Genomic DNA, 21,270 nt, shown 5'->3' with positions numbered 1-21,270 from the left:
CAACAGATGACATGATGAGCAAAACAGAGAAAGGAAAAGAAGACACCAGACCTCACCCACATGGTTGCTCTCAGAGGGTTCTCAAGATAAGAGTCACACAACAGTTCCTGTGCTGTGGCACACTACCGTAGCCCGACAGTTCTCAGAATAAATCACAGGTCTCCTACCCTCATAGCCAACTCAGTAGGTGAATAAAATACTCAATGAGTCAACCGCCAAGAGAGGGCACCCTACTTAGGGTCGCTGGGGTGATCAGGCCCAGAAAGCCAAAGTTGGGGCTCCAGTGGTGGAGGCCTTGATACTTGAAAGATTCCTTTGTTTCCCCAGTTGCAAAGTTCAAAAGGAGATGAAAATGGCCATTGTAACTCTAACAAAGATGAAAGAGACATGTCCATTACCTTGAAGATCACCCCTGACCCTATGGCAGCATCCTACATGTGGTTCCTACTGTGGGGTTCCTATAGCATGGGGTGATGGGCGTGGCCCCCAGCATTGCATCCCTTGTGTACCTTCCGTGGTATGTCTGGCAGTAACAGGTGCCTGGTGAACATCTTTCCTATTCTGCCTGGCAGTAATAGGTGCCTGTTGAATGGTCCCCAAGAGAAAAGGAGAAGTTTAAGTGAGAACAGGATGGAGAAAAATAGTGTAGAATTTTCCACCGACCTGGGGGACATTCTACCCAATTGCGTGTTGGAGCCATTCTCTGAAGAAGGGTTTCCCATATGCAACCAAAGGTTAGACTTTGGTACTTTCCTTGAACTGGAGTCCCGATTGAGACATTCACACAGTTCAGAGCATGGTGAGGTGCCATGGGAGGTATCCCAATCCAGCCTTAGGAAAAGAAACCTTCCAGGGGAGTCTTGCAGATTGCCGGCCATCCTAAGGACTTAAGTGGCTGACCCCTGCCCACCTAAAATTTGTATATTAGAGATAGAGTCAGGAAGGAATGGAGAAATTCACTCTACATCACCCTTAGGCTTAAGGTACTGATTCTCTTCAAGCTGAATGCCATGATTTGCCCTATAGAGTAGCCATGGGCAGCAAACGTGGATTCAAGCAGCTATCCAAGAAATTTCCTGATGGAGAAGTGAATTTAGATCCATCCTTGAAAAAGAGAGATGCACAACGAAGAAAAGGGCACTTACCAGAAGTCGAGCTCACAAACCTATGAAGCAAGTTTTTGATATAGGCCACAAGATATGATATGGGCTTGGTGAGCTGAAGAGTCAAAAGAAAGATTTCTTGGAGTCTCAAATTCTGGAAGTGGTGCTCTTTTACTTATAGAATGTTACAGGACAACATGGCGACTGGACCCATGGGCAGTAAATAGTTGCTGCATGGGGACAGGACATATGGGCAGTGAAGAGCTGATGCTGCTGCATCATGGGGAAAGGTTCCATGGGCAGTCAGAGGTCCTGCTGCTGCCCTGAGTTGAAGGTAAGGGCTAATTTTATAATGCATTGGTACGCTACATTTTTACTGGAAAAAGAAAAGATGATGTTAAAAGTCATTAAATGATTTCAGTTCAGATGGGGTCTGGTTATTGTGTGGTCATATAGCATTAAATACCAATCTGGCCATATAGATAGGCATGTAGGTGAGCATGAAATGGGCTTCTATCACTGGGACACCTCTAATTCATACCAAAAAAAACACAAAAATCTCACCGTGTCATGTAGTTTGGTATGTAGGCCAGGTAACCTTGGGCTTTTCGAGCTGAGGCAGCCTTAATCCACATCATTCATCATGGTCTTTCACAGCTATCTCCCATAGATATTCTTATCAGTCTTTTCTCCTCCATTCCAAGTTATGAATTTTGTATTTCTTTATTCACCATATGTTCTCTAGGGGTCCAGATTTACGGCCTAAAACTTTGGAGGCTGAAAGAGATTAGAGAAGATGAACTTTCAAGGATTGGTAAACACCTCAAAATGCTTAATGATGATACAGAAAGGAAGACCATTACAAAGAGTTGAAGAAGATCATTACCAAGAGAACACGTTCCGTGCTAAACTCAGGAGCCAAAGGAAAAGGTTACACTCCACAATGTTACTACTAATTACCGTTACGAATAACCAAAGCAGGCCAACATCATCCCTAGTTCAGGCAAAAGTTTGATCCAAAAGTCGATTTCAGTGCCGGACCTGCGGTGTACTGGGTATGTGCCCACGTTCCGCCTGGGCGGCCAGGGCTTCATTAGTTAGCACCATGGGTGCGGATCAGATTAGTAGCATTAGCAAATATAGATTTCACGGTATGGTGCGGACAGACATCCTAAAGAAATTGAAATTTTGAAGAGACGTTATGAGTACACATCAGAAAAAGAACCATGGGAATATTACAGTCTATGAACGCATCAGGAACACTTCCCCAAATAATGAAGGAAGGAAAACATGTGACCTGCCAAAGTGGAATTGTCAGACTGCTAGGAGATGACATGATCATTGCGCATCAGAGGATAGCCTGGGAAAAGTCATCTTGGGAGAGCCTCCAGGACTTTCTCTTGGGAAAGTCCACCCATTTGGCCTCATCCACAAAAGATAAGAGAGAAAACCCAGATTAATCCGAAAGGAAAGAAACCAGTGTCTAGAGGGAAGGTAGCAGACGTTTTCAAGTTCGAGGAAAAAGTTAGAAACCGACAAGAAATACATAAGGGCGAAAACTATCCTACCTGGAAAGGTGGAGTAATCAGAGTGGGATGAGATGGTTCTGAAGAACTGTGTGCATGGAGGTCTTCAGGACAACTTTGAATTCTGAGGGTGTTTATGACGTCACGGTGAATATGTCACCCAAGATGGCCACAGGTTTCCAGCCCGAGGATTGGCATAGGCTAGGATATTCTAGTGAGGGATACTCAGAAACAGCTTTTGCCCACAGAAACAGGGCACAGTAACTTGAAGAGATCAAAGATACGCTAATTCAAGGGATAAGACAGGAATCATTGGGAAGAAGCCATAATAGAGGGACAAGCACTGAGATGAGAACATTGCCATCTCCTCACGTCGAAGAGGAGGCCATTCTGATTCAAGCTTGAAACTTGATTTGAAACAAGAGGCTGGAACTATGAGACCTATGTTGTCCTTCTGCCTCACTCGTAATCCAAAGTCAAGAATGATCTCTTGAGGTCATTGTAGAGAAGAATCAAGGCCGCCGTCCTAGGCCACTAGCATTTTTTAAAGAGAAGTCTCACTTTCCATAGCTCTGGCATCACGGGTGCCCACTGGCTACATGCTAATGTGTCACAAGACACCTCTTTGAAGCCTGGAAGGAATGGACAACTGTCATGTTTGGGGTATGTCTCTTGGTTTGGAAGGACTCTAGAAGTGGCTCAAAAGCACCCTTTTGCAGAGGGGGTCATTCCTTGGTGAATGCTGCACTCCAAGGCTAGAGTCCTAAGTTGGGATCAATGAGATTCTCTCCCCCTTCTCCTGCCGTAGAAGGAGTATTGATTATGTGTTTCAACACCACATGTAACGATGTTGGCTGAAAATTAGAACATTATCATTATATTTAAAGAAAAATAAACATGCCACAGTTGAGGATGTAAATCAAACAAATAACAAACCCTGTGGAAAGAAAGTAAGCCAGTATCTAGACATAATCTAGCAGAGCATTCAAGGATCAGGGGTGAAGTTCGAACTTTCCAAATCCAGAAATAGAAGGATCTCTCACCTGGAAAGAGAAATTCATCAGATTCGTCTAATTTGTTGCGGAACCATTGTGTCCGTGAAGATGGTTGCCAGGACAACCTCAAATCTGGAGTTTCTGATCTCAGAATCTCTAACCAAGGAAGATGACCACATGTTCTCAGTGCTCAGTGTCACCTCGGCCAGGATAGCAGAGATTCCTTCAAGTGACCGATGGAAATTCAAAGACAACACCCACCAATCACAAAAGCACTCGCACAACAGCCAACAGAACATATCGTGATCAAAGAAATGCAAAATTTATAACTTGGAATGAAAAGGGAACACACTGATAAGCATATCGAAGGGAGATAGCTTAGCAATACCATGATGATTAGCCTATGGAAAAGAAAAAAGGTCCCAGAAAATGTAAGGCAAACAGAAATCACAACTGAATAATCCACAGTGAAAGACGGCCGTGTTTAGACAGATTCTGCTTAAACGTTTGAAAGTCAGAAAAGTCACAACCCCAAAACCTGCAGTGAAGGTCAAACCTGGGCTAAATGGAATGGGTGAGTTCTGAGACTGCTCCAAGCGGGCTCTGAAACCTTGTGTCCATGAAGCTTGATGGCACAGCACAGACACAATTCTCAGAAATCCTATGACATCACAGTGGACCAGGAAAACAACATGGCTTCATCTACACACGGCCAGAGCTGGGCTCCAGTAGCATATTGAAGTCACATTCCAAAACAGCAGGTTGCCAATGGAACATGAAAGGGGCTGGCCACTGCTGAAGCTGTGAAGTCCGTGCCTTCTGGGTCCGCAGCCCGTGGTCGTCCACTTGTGCTCTTGGGGTTGAGCCTCCTCACCGCTGGTACAGCCATCCTGGGAGAGTCCTGGGAGGTAGTGTAGAGGCAGATGGGAAGTGACGTTAGACAGTGCCACTCTTGCTCAGCAAATACAGCAGCACGACCAGCAGATGTGAGCACTGCCATAAACTTCTGCCAAATCAGAACCAATTAAAAGTTGCAAAGAATAGAAAAACTGAGCCTCAAAAAAAGAAGCATGTCACTAAGAATAATAAGATATCTAGGACTAACCTTCACTAAACAGGTGGAAGCATTGTAAACCGATACTAGCAAAGCTTTGGCTAAAGAAATTCCAGAAGACACAACGAAACGGAAGACTATTCCGTGCTGTTGGAATGGAAGAACTAACACACTTGAAACGTCCATAGCGGATAGAGGAATCTGTGGATTCCAAGCAATCCCAGTCAAAGTTGCAGTGATCTTTCCCACAGAAATAGAAGAGAGAATAATAAAGTCTCTATCCAGAAGGAAAGGACCCTGAATACCCAAAGGAATCCTGAAGAAAATGAACAAAGCAGGACGTATCACACTTTCTGATTTCCACATATAGGACGAAGCGCTAGGAACCGAAACGGCACAGTCTGGGCCCAAAAACAGGCACACAAATACATGGAACAGAATCGAGATCCCAGAGGTCAACTCCCGCATATATGCACATGCATACATGCGCAACACATTTTCAACCAGGGAACCAGGAGTACACAGCGGAGAAAGGAGAGTCTCGATAAGAAACGGTGCTGGGAAGACTGCACAGCCAAACGTAACACAATGAGAGTAGAGCATGATGTTACACTAGTCACACAAACCACCTCGAAACGGATTAAAGACTTGAATGGAAGACTTGAAACCGTGAGACTTCTAGGAGAAAACCTAGGCAGCATGCTCGTTGCCATCTGTCTTAGCAGCCTATTTGGAAGAAGCGTGTGTGACAGGAATGGGCAACAAAGGAAACAGGCAGATGGGAAGCGACGTTAGACTGGGCCAGTCTTCCTCAGCAAATACAGCAGCATTGCCAGCCGATGTGAGCACAGCAGTAACCATCTGCCTAAATAAAACCAATCAAAAGTTGCAAAGGATAGAAAAACTGAACCTCAAAAAAAAAAAAAAAAGAATGCTAGTAGGAAGAACAAGGTATCTAGGAATAACCTGTGCCAAACAGGTGAAAGCTATGTAAACCGAGAAGTAGCAAAGCTTTGGGGAAAGAAATTCCACAAGATACAAGGAAACGGAAGGGCATCAGTGCGCATGGAATGGAAGAAAACGAAGGAAGAATGAAGTATCATCACAATGATACCTTTCTTATCCCTGGAATCAGCATCTCTTTGATCTCTTCAAGTTTCTGTGCCTGGTTTCTGTTTGGAAAAGCTGTTTCTGGGTATCTCTCACTTGAGTTTCCCAGCCTAAGCCAATCCTGGTACTGTAAACATGCAGCCATCTGGGGTGACACGTTCACTGTAATGTCATAAACACTCTCAGAATTCAAAGTTGTCCTGACAACCTCCATGTACACAGTGTTTCAGAGCCGTCTCCTCCCAGCCTGACTACTCCCCCTGTCCAGGAAGCATAGATTTCCTTGTTCTGGATGTGTCGTCGGTTTTCAACTTTGTCCTTTAACTTGGAAAGGTCTACTACATTCCCTCTAGACACCGGTTTCTTTCCTTTAAGATTATCCTGGGTTTTATCGCATATCTTTTGTGGATATGACCAAAAGGGTGGACTTTCCCCATAGAAAGTCCTGGACTCCCTCCCAAGTTGACGTTGCCCAGGAAATCCTGTGATGCACAATGATCGTGTGATCTCATGGCAGTCTGACAATTCCACCTTGGTGGGTCACATATTTTCCTTCCTTCATGATTTGGGAAAGCATACCAGATGCGTTCATAGACTCTAATATTCTCATGGTTCTTTTTCTGGTGAGTATTGATAAGGTCTCCTCACAATTACTACTTCTTTATGATCTCTGTGCCAACCATACCTTGAAATCGGGATTTCCTAATGCTAGAAATCTGATCTGTACCCATGATGCTAGCCCCTGAAGCCCGGGCCACGCAAGAGGAAGTTGGGCACTTACCTGCTGCACCACAGGGCTGGCAATGAATTAGACTTCTGCACCAACCTTTGGCCTGAACTTGGGAAGATGTTGGCCTGCTTCAATCATTCGTGAAGGGAATCAGTAGTAACATCATGGAAGGTATTATTTTCCATTGGTTCATGAGTTTAGGACGGAACATGTTCTCTTAGTAGTATTCCGCTTCATCACTTTGCAAAGGTCTACCATTCTGTAGCATCATTAAGCACTTTGAGGTGATTACCAATCCTTGGAAGTTCATCCTCTCTGATCTCTTTCAGCCTATAAAGCTTTAGGCCGTAAGTCTGCACCCCTTTTTGGAGTTTTGATTTTATGTGGATTGATTGCCGTAACCCTGCATTCTAACATGCTATAGCTTTCAGATCTACATCCTCATAGATTTAGACTTCTGAGTAGGTTACATCATCTTCACCACCGTAAGGCTAATTACAGGCTCTCACGATACTTGTGCCTAATCAACTCTTTCTCCCTCTGGCCCTCGCCTACTTTTCCTCTGGGAAGTACCAATCCCATGTCACATGCTACCTGTTTGTTGGTCCGTTTTTCCTCTTCTCCTGTACGTTAGATCCTGTGGTATTTGACCTTACCCCTGGCGCTTGTTTCAGTTCCTCTAGTACCCTCAGGAGCCATTCTGGTGGTCACAAATGGCTGGACTGCATCCATTCTGACAGCTGAATGCTATGCCACTGTGTGGCTATAGCCTATGTTCCTTCTCCATTCGTCCCTTGATGGGCATCAGGGAGGCTTCCAAGTCTTGGATATCAGGCGTAAGGCTGTGGTGCTCACAGCAGTGCACGGATCTCTGTGCATTACTGTTTCCATGATCTTTGGATATATACGTCACAGAGGAATAGCTGGATCACATGCTAGGTGGATTCTGAAACATTCTGAATTTTCACTCCTTTGTGTAGTGGCTGCATTGGCTCAAACTCCCACCTGCAGTACAGGAGGCTTCCCTTCTCTCCACCTCCTCTCTGAAACTTGTTGTTTCGTGTCTTCACCCTTATAGCCATTCTGACCACTGTGAGCTGCTATCTCATTGCACTTCGGATTTGCATTGGCCTCAGACCTAATGATGAGGAACATGTTTTCATACAGCCTGTTGGCCATCTTTCTATCTTCCTGGGAGAAATGTGTGTTTCCATCTTTTGCCCAGGTTTTGTTGGGCTCATTGTTTTTTTCCTGTGGAGATGTATGAGTTCACTGGATCTTATGGCTGTTCACCCCTTCTCCGATGTCTGTTCTGCAAACATCTTGTCGCAGTTGTTGTCATGTCTTTGCATTGAGTCGATGGAGTCGTTGGCCGGGTAGAAGCTTCTGCGTTGGATGGAGTCACGCTTGTTTCTTGTTTCTTTTGTTGCCCTTACCCAGTCACACATGCTTCTTCCAAGTAGGCGGCTATGCCAGATGGCAAAGAGCAAGCTGCCTGCATTTTCCGGCAGCAGTTTCATGGTTTCAAGTCTTCCATTCAAAGCTTTAATCCATTTCAATGTGGTATGTGTGCCTGATGTAACATCATGGTCTAGTCTCATTGTGCCACTTGTGGCTCTGAAGTCTTCCCAGCACTGTTTCTTTTCGAGACTCTCCTTTCTCTGCTGTCTCCTCTTGGCTCCCGTGTCGAAAATGGGCTGCCCATATATGTGGCAGTTGACTGCTGGGCTCAATTCTGTTCCATGGGTCTGTGTGCCTATTTTGGGGGAAAGGGTGTGCTGTACCGGTACCTAGCGCTTTGTCCTATATTTGGCAATCAGAAAGTGTGATACATGCTGCTTTGTTCGTTTTCCTCAGGATTCCTCTTCCTATTCAGGGTCCTTTGTTGCCACTTTAGTATTCTCTCTTCTATTTCTGTGGGAAAGATTGCTGCAACTTTGACTGGGACGACATGGAATGCAGACATTGCTTTTTGCGGTATGGATGCTTAAAGTGTGTTCGTTCTTCCATTCAAAGAACATGGAATAGACTTCCGTTTCCTTGTGTCTTGTGGAATTTCTTTGCCCAAAGCTTTGCTAGATGTCGGTAGACATAGCTTTCTCCTGTTTGGCCAATGTTATTCCTAGATATTTTTTTCTTTTTACTGGCATGCTTTCTTTTTTGCTGTTCCTATTTTCTATTCTTAGCAACATTTAATTGGTTTGTTTTGGCAGAAGTTTATGGCTGTGCTCACATCTGCTGGCCATGCTGCTGTCTTTGCTGAGCAAGAGTAGCGTGGTATAACGTTGCTTCCCATATGCCTCTACACTGGGTTGCACGCCTGGCCCAGAACGGCTGGATGAGCGGTGAGGAGGCTCACCCCCAGGATTCCACGTGGCCGACCCTGGGTTGCTGACTCAGAACACAGGGACTTCACGGCTGCCCCACTGGCTGGCCCCTTTCGTGTTCCATTGGCAACCTGCAGTTGAGTGGAAGGTACTTTAACATGTTACTTGAGCCCAACTCTGGCCCTGTGTAGATGAGGCCAGCTTCTTTTTCTGGACCACTGTGATGTCAGAGTATTTGTCAGAATCGTGTCTCTTTTCCAATCAGGCTTCGGGGACACAGGGTTTCAGAGCCCGCGTGGAGCAGTCTCAGAACTCACCCTTCCCAGTTAGCCCAGGTTTGACCTTCAATGCAAGTTTTGGGGTTGTGACTTTCTCGGACTTTCAAACGTTCAAGCAGACCCTAACTAGACACTGAAGTCATTCACTGTGGATTATTGAGGTGTGATTTCTCTTTGCCTTCCATTTTCTGGGAGCTTGCTTTCGTTTCCATAGTCTAATCGTCATGGTTCTGAGCTATCTCCCTTCGATATGCTTATCAGTGTGTTCTCCTTCATTTCAAGTTAGGAGTTTGGTATTTCTTTAATCACCATAGGTTCTGTAGGCTGATGTGTGAGTGCTTTCATTACTGTTGGGTGTTGTCTTTGAATTTCCATCGGTCATTTGAAGGAATCTTTGCCATCCTAGCCTAGATCCACCTGAGCACTGAGTAAACGTGGTCATCTTGGTTGGTTCGATATTGTGAGATCAGAAACGCCATGTTTGAGGTTGTCCTGGAAACCACCTTGCCAGACACAATGGTTCCGAGACAAATTAGATGAATCTGATGGATTCCTCTCTCCAGCTGAGAGATCCTTTGGAAAGTTCAGAACTTCACACCTGATCCTTGAACGCTCCACTAGATTACGTCTAGATACTGGCTTACTTTATTTCCACAGGTTTTGTTATTTGTTTAATTTACCTCCTCAGCTGTGGCATGTTTATATTCCTTTAAATAGAATGGTAATGTTCTAAGTTTCAGCAAACATCGTTATGTGCGGTGTCAAACACCTAATCAATACTCCTTCTATGGCAAGAGATGGGGGAGAGAATCTCATTGATCTCCACTGAGCACTCTAGACTTGGAGGACAGCCTTCACACAGTAACAAAGCTTTCTGCAAAAGGGTGCTTTTGCGCACTCTTCCTGAGTCCTTCCAAACCAAGAGACATACCCCAAGCATGACAGGGGCCCATTCCTTCCAGGCTTCAAAGAGATGCCTAGTGACACATTACCATGTACCCAGTGGGTGTCTATGACGCCAGAGCTATGGAAAGTGAGACTTCTCTTCACAGAATACTAGGGACCTAGGACCGAGGCCTCTATTCTTCTCTTCAATGTCTTCAAGAGATCATTCTTGACTTTGGATTATGAGTAAGGCAGAAGGCCAACATAGGTCTGATAAGCCCAAGGTCCGGCCTCTTGTTTCAAGTCAAGTTTCAAGCTTGAATCAGCATGGCCTCCCCATCGACTTGAGGAGATGGCAATGTTCTCCTCTCAGTGCTTGTCCCTCTGTTATCACTGCTTCCCAATGATTCCTTTCTTATCCATTGAATTAGCGTCTCTTGCATCTCTTCACGTTTCTGCGCCCAGATTCTGTTTGCAAAAGCTGTATCTGGGTATCTGTCACTTGAGTATCCAAGCCTAGGCCAATCCTCGGGCTGGAGACCTGCGGCCATCTTGGGTGACATGTTTACCGTGATGTCATAAACACCCTCAGAATTCTAAGCTGTCCTGAAAACCTCCATGCACACAGTTCTTCACGACCATCTCATACCAGTCTGACTACTTCCCTTTCCAGGTAGGATAGTTTTCCTTGTTCTGGATTCTGTGTCTGTTTATAACTTTATCCTCGAACTTTGAAAGGTCTACTACAATCCCGCTGGACACCAGTTTCTTTCCTTTCAGATTATCCTGGGTTTTATCTCTTATCTTTTGTGGATGAGTCCAAATGGGTGGACTTTCCCCAGAGAAAGCCCTGGAGTCCCTCCCGAGATTGACTTTCCTGGTCAATCCTCTGATGCATAATGATCGTGTCATCTCCATTTCCACCTTGGCAGGTCACATGTTTTCCTTCCTTCATCATTTGGGGAAGTGTTCCTGATGCGTTCATAGATTGCAATATTCCCATGGTTCTTACTCTGATGTGTATTCATAACGTCTCTTCACAATTTCGACTTCTTTAGGATGTCTGTCTGCACCATACCGTGAAATCTATATTTGCTAATGCTACTAATCTGATCCGCACCCGTGATGCTCGCCAATGAAGCCTGTACCAGTACACCACAGGTCCGGCACTGAATTGGATTCTTGGACCAACATTTTGCCTGAACTGGGGAAGATGTTGGCCTGCTTTGATTATTTGTAAAGGTAATTAGTAGTAACATCATGGACGGTAACCTTTTCCTTTGGATCCTGAGTTTAGCACGGAACATGTTCTCCTGGTAGAGTTGTTCTTCATCTCTTTGCCAATGTCTACCTTTCTGTAGCATTATTAAGCACTTGGAGGTGATTATCAATGCTTGGAAGTTCATCTTCTCTAATCTCTTTCAGCCTCCAAAGCTTTAGGCCATAAACCTGCTTGCCTTTTTGTAGTTTTGATTTTACATGAATTGATTGCCATAACCCTGCATTATAACACCCTATTGTTTTCAGATTTACAACCTCCTAGATTTAGACTTCTTTGTATGGTACATCATCTTCACCACCGTAAGCCTATTGACATGCCCATACCACACACTGGTGGCTAATCAACTCTTTCTTCCACTGTCTTCTGCCACCGATTCCCTCTGGGAACCACCAATCCCTTGTCATGTGCTACCTGTTTGTTTCTCCTTATTTTACTCTTCTCCTTGTAAGTGAGATGCTACGGTATTTGACTTTCTCCCTGGGGCTTCTTTCAGTTCCCCTCATACCCTCAGGTGCCATTCTGGTGTCACAAATGGCTGGACTGCACACTTTCTTGCAGCTGAGTGCTATCCCATTGTGCAGCTATAGCCAATCTTCCTTCTCCATTCGTCCCTTGATGGGCCCCAGGGCGATATCCAAGTCCTGGACATCAGGATTAAGGCTGTGGTGAACACAGCGTTGCAGGGATTCCTATGCGTTGGTGTTTCCAAGTTCTTCGGATAAATATGACGCAGAGGAATAGCTGGATCATATGGTAGATGGATTCTGAAATTTCTGCGGAAATGCCACACAGCTTTGCATAGTTCCCGCACCGGCTTACACTCCCACCAACGGTGCAGGAGGCTTCCCTTCTCTCCACCTCCTCTCCGACACTTGTTTTCTGTCTTGTTCCTTATGGGCATTCTGACCACAATGTGCTGTTATCTCATTGCCATTTGGATTTGCATTGGCCTTAGATGTAATGATTATGAACATGTGTTCAGACAGCTGTTGGCCATCTTTCTATCTTATTTGGTAAAACTCTGTTTCCATCTTTTGCCCAGGTTTTAATGGGCTTGTTTTTTCTCTTGTGTTGGCATGTGCGGTCGTTGGCTCTTTTGGCTATTCAGTCCTTCTCCGATATGTGGTTTGAAACATCCACTCGCAGTTGTGCTGTCTTTGCATTGAGTGGATGGTTTCCTCGGCTGGGCAGAAGCTTCTGCGTTGGATGCAATCCCATTTGTTTCTTGTTTCGTGTGTTGCCCTTGCCCAGTCACACATGCTTCTTCCAAATAGGTGGCTATGCCACATGGCCATGAGCAAGGTGCCTGGTTTTCAACTGGAAGTTTCAGGGTTTCAAGTCTTCCGTTCAAGGCTTTTATCTAATTCGAGGTGGTGTGTGAGCCTGATGTAACATCATGGTCTACTTCTATTGTGTCACATATGGCTGTGCAGTTTTCCAGTACCTTTTCTTCTTGAGACTCTCCTTTCTCCACTGATCCTCTTGCCTTCCTCATTGCAAATGGGCTGTCCATATATGTGTGAGTTGACTTCTGGGCTCTCGATTCTTTTCCGTTGATCTCTGTCTGTTTTTGAGACCAGACTGTGCCATTTCGGTACTTCGCACTTCGTCCTACATGTTGAAATCAGTAAATGTGATATGTCCTGCTTCACTGTGTTCCTCAGGATTCCTTTGGGTATTCAGGGTCCCTTGTTGCTGGATAGAGACTTAAGGATTCTCTCTTATATTTCTGTGGGAAAGATTCTGCAACTTTGACTGGGATTGCATGGAATCCAGGGATTGCTTTATCCGTTATGGAGGTTTCAGGTATTTTATTTCCTACATTCCTAGAGCACGGAATACCCTTCCATTTGCTTGTGTCTTCTGGAATTTCTTTCCCCAAAGTTTTGCTAGTTTTCGATTTCCATAGCTTGCACCTGTTTGGCTAAGCTTATTTCTAGAGATCTTATTCTTTTTTTTCCTGAGGTTCGCCTTTTCTGTTCTTTTCAAGTTTTCATTAGTTTTGTTTCGGCTGATGTTTATGGCTGTGCTCAGATCTGCTGTCGATGTTGCTGTATTTGCTGAGGAATACTGACGCTGTCTGACGTTGCTTCCCAGCTGCCTCTACACTACCTCCCATGCCTCCCCGAGAATGGCTGGACCAGCGGTGAGGAGGTTCACCCCCAGGATTCCGCATGGCCAGCCCCGGGCTGCCAACCCAGAACGTGCAGACTTCACCACTGCACCACGGGCCGGCACCTTTCATGTTCCATCGGCAACCTGCAGTTGAGTGGAATGGGACTTGAATATGCTACTTGAGCCCAACTCGGGCACTGTATAGATGAGGCCAGTTTGTTTTTCTTCTCCACTGTGATGTCAGAGGATTTGTCAGAATTGTGTCTCTGCTGTCCCTGCAAACCTCATAGACACAGGCTTTCAGATCCTGATTTTAGCAGTCTCATAACTCACCCTTACCAGTTAGCCTAGGTTTGACCTTCGCTTGGGTTTTTGGGATTGTGACTTACTCCGACTTTCAAACGTTCAGAGTATGTCTAAAACTGACATCTTTCTTTTTCTATTATTCATGTGTGATTTCTGTGCCTTCCATTTTCTGGGACTGTTTTTTATTTTCTGTGGTAGAATCGTTGATATGGGCTCAGCGAGCTGAAGACTCGAATGAAAGATTGCTTGGACTCTCAAGATCCTTCATTGGTGTTCTTTTATTGAGAGAACAGTACAGGATAGCATGGGGACAGGACACATTAGCAGTGAAGAGCTACTGCTGCTGCTGCCTGGGGACAGGACCCATGGCTGGTCAGAGCTATTGCTGCTGTCCTGACTAGAGGGATAGGGCTAATTTCATAAGGCATGGGTATACGACTTATTTTTACTCAAAAAAGAAATAATGATGTAAAATATCTTTAAATGATTTCACTACAGATGGGGTCTGGACATTGTGTTGTCATATTTTTAGATATGAATCTGGCCATATAGATCAGCATGTAGGTGAGAATGCCCTGGGCTTCTCGCCCTGGGGCAGCCCTAATTCATACCATAAAAAAACCCACTGGGTCATATAGTTTGGCATGTAGTCCAGGTCACCTTCAGCTTCCCTAGCTGGGGCAGCCCTGATCCACATCATAAAACCTCCCTGAACCTATTTGGACTGGAAATCTTTGGGGATATGGATGATGGTCAGTCTTCTGTGACTACTTCTGGCTGTACAGGGTCGTAGAGCTGTCCCTAAATGGGGCCATAGGTACACTTAGGCAGTTTAGTGGACCAGAAGGCTTGCCCCATTGAGTTCAAGCCTGACAAGTTATACAGATCCTCTGGAGATGAGAGAGTCATTGACAAGTGGTGGTCCAGGAAGTGAAACATTTTTGACATGCATAAGACAAACAATGAAACAGACAACAAAATATCATAAGAAATACAAGCAGTATGTTTAACCCAATGAATAAGGTTTTGAAGTAGTGCAGAAACTTTGTCCTGACTAGGAGTTCAACCAATCATTTAGATTTAGGGTTGATCAGACATGGATTTAATTTGATGGCTGGGATACCAAGTCAGAAATATTTTGATGGCAGTCAGGAATATAGACACAACATTCAGTTTTTATAATGGCACAGGTGCCCCCTTGTGCTGCTGTCAAGACATCCAGAGCCATTTGGATTTGGAGGACTGCCTTACACACTTGGGATACTTCTAAATTGAGCAGTGAAATGCTATGTTGTGTATCATTTAATGCCTTCATAGTAAATTTGTCTAGGACTTCCATGTGCAAGACTTGAATATGCTACAAAAGTCGATTCCTAATTGGTGAAAGAAAATTGTGGAAAGATGGTCATACCAGTGGAAGACAGGGCTGGTCAAGTGCTGTTGCAAGTTGGGTAGGTTAGCAGGAGGAGATATAGTAAATGTAGTTCCACCTTGCATCCAGACAAAGCCTAGAGTGCATCGTCCAATCCATGCAGGTGGTAGCCAAGGTCATAAATTGGAGCCACATATCCACTGAGCACCGTTAGGGGATAACCAACGCGTGTTGAGCCATGTATCCCAGTCAGTCTGAGACCAATCAGTATTTTTTTTAAGGCTATGATATGAGAACACATATAACAGGGATTTTTTCCCATAGGTCGAGTGCTGTAAGGCCATGTATCACAGGGGTGATATTTTTTCCCCAAAAGAAAGTGTCCTTTTACTGAGTTGCCCACTTGTAGGAGTGAACCAAATATATTCATCCCAAATTTTGTATTGTCCATCCTGTGTGTATTAATAAGTTGGGGACATTACCTTTGGAACTTTTTCTGTATGATCCAAGTGTGGCAAGGCAAATCTAGTTAGTATTTGGACAGTAGTATTGAAGGAAAATGTTTGATTGTGGCCAGGGAACTTCCAGGTGTCAGAGGTAGATGGCCACAAGGAGACATTACTATTAATAATACATGAATATTGCCGAAGAAAACAGCTAGAATCTAATATCCATGAATGCCTACTATAGCTTCTACAGAAACATAATTTTTTCTCTCTTAAATCACTGTCATTTTTACAAAAGATAGCCAAATCAGGATTAACGGGTTTACAAATCAAGTGTAGTTTCAATACAACTTGCTCCAATTATTTACATAAGAGCAGCAAGAATAGTAATTGTTCACACAGGCTTTTTTAAATGTGCTTCGCTGGATCTTTTCCTGTGGAACCTCAGATTGAACTGTGAAGGCCTCTAGAGGCCAGAAAAGCCAAGCCAAGGACTTGCCATCAGATTTGGCCTGCAGTACCTACAGATTTGAGTGGTGTTCTCTTTGAGGTCTCCCCAAATATTTGGAGGTTCCCTGCACCTGCCAGATAAGCAAGCTTCCTTACTTACCGGGTAAGATTGCCAAAATCTCAGTAAACAAGGTACCAGGCCTGTGTTTCCGAGTGGCTGTATTCCAGAAAGTCCAATCTTTGTTCCTGAAACGCTGTCTTGTCATATCGGAGACTGTGTGTTTCAAACACGACATTCCAGTCCAAGCCTTGGTAATATAACCAATGTGTCCTGTTATAAGGAGAACAGATTCTTCTGGAACTTATGCAAATATTGCCACGAAATGACCATACTCAGTCACAAAGGGTTTCCAAACTCCTTAGGGATAAGGTAGGCAGAAAAAGATAAATGTTTCAGTTTTGCTCATAAAGGTATAATTTCACCAAATGGCTGTAAGGTATAGTTAGCATACGAGAAAAGAGAAAAAGCTTTCCTTCATTACGAGAAAACCAAACAACACATCAAAACTCAACAATATTTCAAACAGAAGTCCTAAAAATTTATAATCGTCCTAATCAGTGCACACAGTCCTGTATAATCAATTCTAGAGCTGAATCTTCTGTTAGCAGATCGATGAGCATAGTTTCTGTTAGAATTCTGTCATTTCTTACTCCGTTCAGTTTTACAATCTGAAGGTTTATCAGAAACCTGTCATTTAGACTCTTTGTGTCAGAATCCTTTCCAGGAATTTCTCGGAAGTTGAAACATATTTGCAAAAGGAAAAAGCATCAGAGTAAAACAACAACTATCAGCAAATGGACAAAGAACTCAAAAGGGCAATTGGCAAAGAAACTTGACTACTTCTGTGACATATAACACTGCCAGATAATAAGTGAACTTATCACTGACAACTAGGGCAGATCAGAATTTTAGGAATGCTATCTAATTTTGAGACGTCTATATTAACATTTACCCATCAAATACCAGCTAAGAAAGTCTATTGTCGCTTATTTCACAATGTTTCCCATTTAATTTAATAGACCAAATAAGCCAAATTATTTTAGCATTTTCCTCCTTGTAGGAAGAGAGAGCAAATTTTTTGAGAAGTCTCAGGGACCGTCTGAAAATCCTCAGAGTAATCATTCTTCTGTCTACCAGGTCTAAAGAACGCCTTCATTCAGGATTTGAATATTTCTGAGGGAGAAGCTTGTCACAAAATATCAAAAGTTTTTAAATTGTTGTTCAAATAGCAAACAACACTCACTGTGAAACAATGCTCAGGTATCCATTCAAAGTGATAACAGAAAGAGTCAAAAATATTAAGAGTAACCTCAGCCATTATTTTCACAAAACAGATTTGTCTCTTAGGTAGACGTACTCAAAGGAACAGCTCTTACATCCTCTTTACCAAGAGCAGATCAAAAGTTCAAGAAAATGTATCCTTTTAGAGAAAACCCAATTTGAATTTCTGCACCTACTTATGTTTCACATTCAAACTCATTCACTTAATTGAACTTACTTTAGTCTACTTGAGAAGGCGTAAAACTCATTTCAGAATTCCTCCTTCACATGCCTTCTACATCTTTCTTTTTCATTTTCAGTACTTGTCCCAAAGTCTTTCTTTTTTCCTTTCTAGTACATCAGGAGCAATTTATCTGTCTTAACCCATCAAACAAAAATATTTCCATTCTTTATACCTTTTTTACTGAAAACATACATTTTAACTTCCTTGAATACAGAGCTCTTTTGCTTAGTAATTTCCAGTAGCTTTAATTCCATAGGTTAGTTAGAACCTTTAACACTTAACGGACCTGGTAAACACTAAAAAGGTAAAGGATTATGAAATGTCTTTTATATCAGCATTCTAAACACTTCACAACTTAAGAAACATGCCACTTCGCAATAAAACACAAGGCATGCTTTTTGATACACCCAAACGCTTTTAGCCTCTTCAATAAGAAGCCAAAAGTAGATAACATAGATATGTTTAACAATAATGTGTGAGTGTTCCGTTCTATCCAAAAGTGACCAGCATATTCATCTTTTTATCATTTAACTTAACTTGGCAAAACTCAAGATTGTTACCAAAAAGGATTTCGAAGCTGTTTTTTTCCCCAAGTATACAGACCATAAAAGTTATTGTACTCACTTTTATGAGTTTTATGTATTTAAACCATTTGTTTCCAACAATTATATTCAGATTACTACGGAAACCTCATGAGGCATTAGACAAAACTGGTCATCATTTAAAGCTATTATTTTGCTGACAAATTTAACAGACAATGTGAACTTATATGACTAGTAAACCGAGTCTGAATGCCTGCATCCTATGCAAATACTGACAACTCTGACAAGAAGACAATTTTCAATGAAACCAACAAACTTAAAGAAGCTTTCATTTACCAAAGGTTAATTCACGTCACGTTAACTTTGAAAGTCACTCTGTTAATTTTGACTACATTTAGAATTTAAGAAAGCACTACTTTAAGCCAACTAAACAGAGATCTTAATTTTGGCCAGACCATCCAGGGGTTAAAATATCACACGTATAATGTACACATAGACACATATACACAGAGACTGTACAACTATTGTTTTAAAAACTACTGCCATGAATCAGGTACAATAATATAAAGCTCACCAGTTACAAATCAAAACTTTGTTTTGAGCCTTTTTACTAATACTTATGGAGAAGACCCTCAAGATGCTAGACTTTTTGCAAGGGCACACTTATGGCCATTTATCCTTTCCCCTCCTTTTTTTTTTTCAGTCTTAAGAAAGAGTGATATGCTAGATAGTAGTTCCTGGAGGGGGGGAAGATAATCCTTTTCATGGTAAAGGAACAAGGTGGAATCTGAACTGCCTCTAGAACTGTATTTCCAGTCTTGCAAGGATTTTCTAAGGACGGTTGCTCTTGATTTCTCAGAAACTAGACTGTAACTTGAAGGACGTTCTAGGTTGATCTACCTGTCCAACTGCACCAGAAAGGCAGAGAGAAACATCACACATTTTCTACCAGCTGGAGTTTCTGGGGCACAACCCATACAATTGAAAGTGTTCCTAATTAGTTAGAATGACCCTGAGTGATGAGTCTTAAGGGATGCTTATCTCATTCCCCACGGCAGTAAAGCCAGTGTCCGACTGACAGTGAAGTGGAGAAGGGTCGAATGCATACAAAGGGCTTGAACTGGCTGGAGGCCGGGGCTCCCAGTTCAAGCCGGGTTGAGAATGAAGTTCCTTGCAAAAGGTTTTCAAGTTTTCCGACTTTACAGAAGTTCCAGGTTCTGGTCAAGTCCAGCCTGAACTTAACCAAGACTTGGTGACAACAGAGGACATGATGAGCAAAACAAAGAAAGGAAATGAAGACATCAGACCTCACCCTCATGGCCGCTCAAAGAGGGTTATCAAGAGAAGACTCACTCAACAGTTCCCGTGCTGGGGCGCACTACTGTAGCATGACAGTTCACAGAATAAATCCCAGCTCTGCTACCCTCATAGCCAACTCAGTAGGTGACTAAAACACTCAATGAGTCAACCCCCAAGAGAGGGCACCCTACTTGGGCTTTCCGGGGTGATCAGGCCCAGAAATGCCAAGTTTGGGGTCCCAGGGGTGGAGGCCATGACTGTTGACAGATTTCTTTGCTTCCCTGTTGCAAAGCTCAAAAGGAGACGCAAAACGCCATTGCAACTCTAAGAAAGATGAAAGAGACAGGTCCATTACCTTGAAAATCCCCCCTGAACCTGGGGCAGCATCCTACCTGTCATTCCTACTGTGGGGTTCCTATAACAAGTGGTGATGGGGGTGTCCCCCAGCATTGCATCCATTGCATATCTTCCCTGGTATGCCTGGAAGTTACAGGTGCCTGGTGAACATCCTTCCTATTCTACCTGGCAGTAATAGGTGCCTGATGAATGGTCCCCAAGACAAAGGGAGAAGTTCAAGAGAGAACAGGATGGAGAAAATTAGTGAGGCATTTTCTGCCGCTCTGGGGGACATTCTACCCAATTGCGTGTTGGAGGCATTCTCCGAGAAGGGCTTCCCATACGCAACCAAGGTTAGACTTTGGTACTTTCCTTGAACTGGAGTCCCAATTGGGACATTCACACAGTTCAGAGCATGGTCAGGTGCCATGGGAGGTATCCTAATCCAACCTTAGGAAAAGAAACCTTACAGGGGAGTCTTGCAGATTGCTGACCATCCTAATGACTTAAGTGGCCGACCCGTGCCCACCTAAAATTTGTATATTAGAGATAGGGTCAGGAAGGAATGGAGTAATTCACTCTACATCGCCCTTAGGCTTAAGGTACTGATTCTCTTCAAGCTGAATGCCATGATTTGCCCCATAGAGTAGCCATGGGCAGCAAACGTGGATTCAAGCAGCTATCCAAGACAGTTCCTGATGGAGAAGTGAATTTAGATCCATCCTCGAAACAGAGAGAGGCACAAGGAAGAAAAGGGCACTTACCAGAAGTTGAGCTCAGAAACCGATGAAGCAAGTTCCCGGTAGGGGGGCCACAATATATGATGGTGGGTCAGTGAGCTGATGAGTCGGAAGAAAGATTTCTTGGTCTCTCAAGGCCTGCCAGAGGTGCTCTTTTATTTAGAGAATGGTACAGGATAACATAGGGACAGGACCCATGGGGAGTAAAGAGTTGCTTCATGGGGACAGGACCTATGGGTAGTGAAGAGCTGCAGGCATGGGAACTGGACGCACGGGCAGTGAATAGCTGCTGCTGCTGCTGCATGGGGAAAGGAGCCATGGGCAGTCAGATGTCCTGCCGCTGCCCTGAGTTGAGGGTAAGGGCAAATTTTATAAGGCATGGGTACGTGACATTTTTACTGGAAAAAGAAAAGATGATGTAAAAAGCCATTAAATGACTTCAGTACAGAATGGAGTCTGGTTATTGTGTGGTCGTATAACATTAGATACGAATTTGGCCATATAGATAGGCATGTAGGTGAGCATCGCCTGGGCTTCTCTCACTGGGGCACCTCTAATTCATACCAAAAAAAATTCACCGGGTCATATGCTTTGACATGTAGGCCAGGTAACCTTGGGCTTTTCGAGCTGGGGCAGCCTTAATCCACATCAATCATCATTGTCTTTCTCAGCTATCTCCCATAGATACGCTTATCAGTCCATTCTCCTTCATTCCAAGTTATGAATTTTGTGATTCTTTAATCACCATATGTTCTCTAGGCTGATGTGTGAGTGTTTTCATGATTGTTGGGCATTGCCTTCGAATTTCC

The sequence above is a fragment of the Equus asinus genome, chromosome 26 (genome assembly GCF_041296235.1).
Source record: "Equus asinus isolate D_3611 breed Donkey chromosome 26, EquAss-T2T_v2, whole genome shotgun sequence".
Classification (NCBI taxonomy): domain Eukaryota; kingdom Metazoa; phylum Chordata; class Mammalia; order Perissodactyla; family Equidae; genus Equus; species Equus asinus.
Note: the sequence above shows the minus strand (reverse complement) of the source record.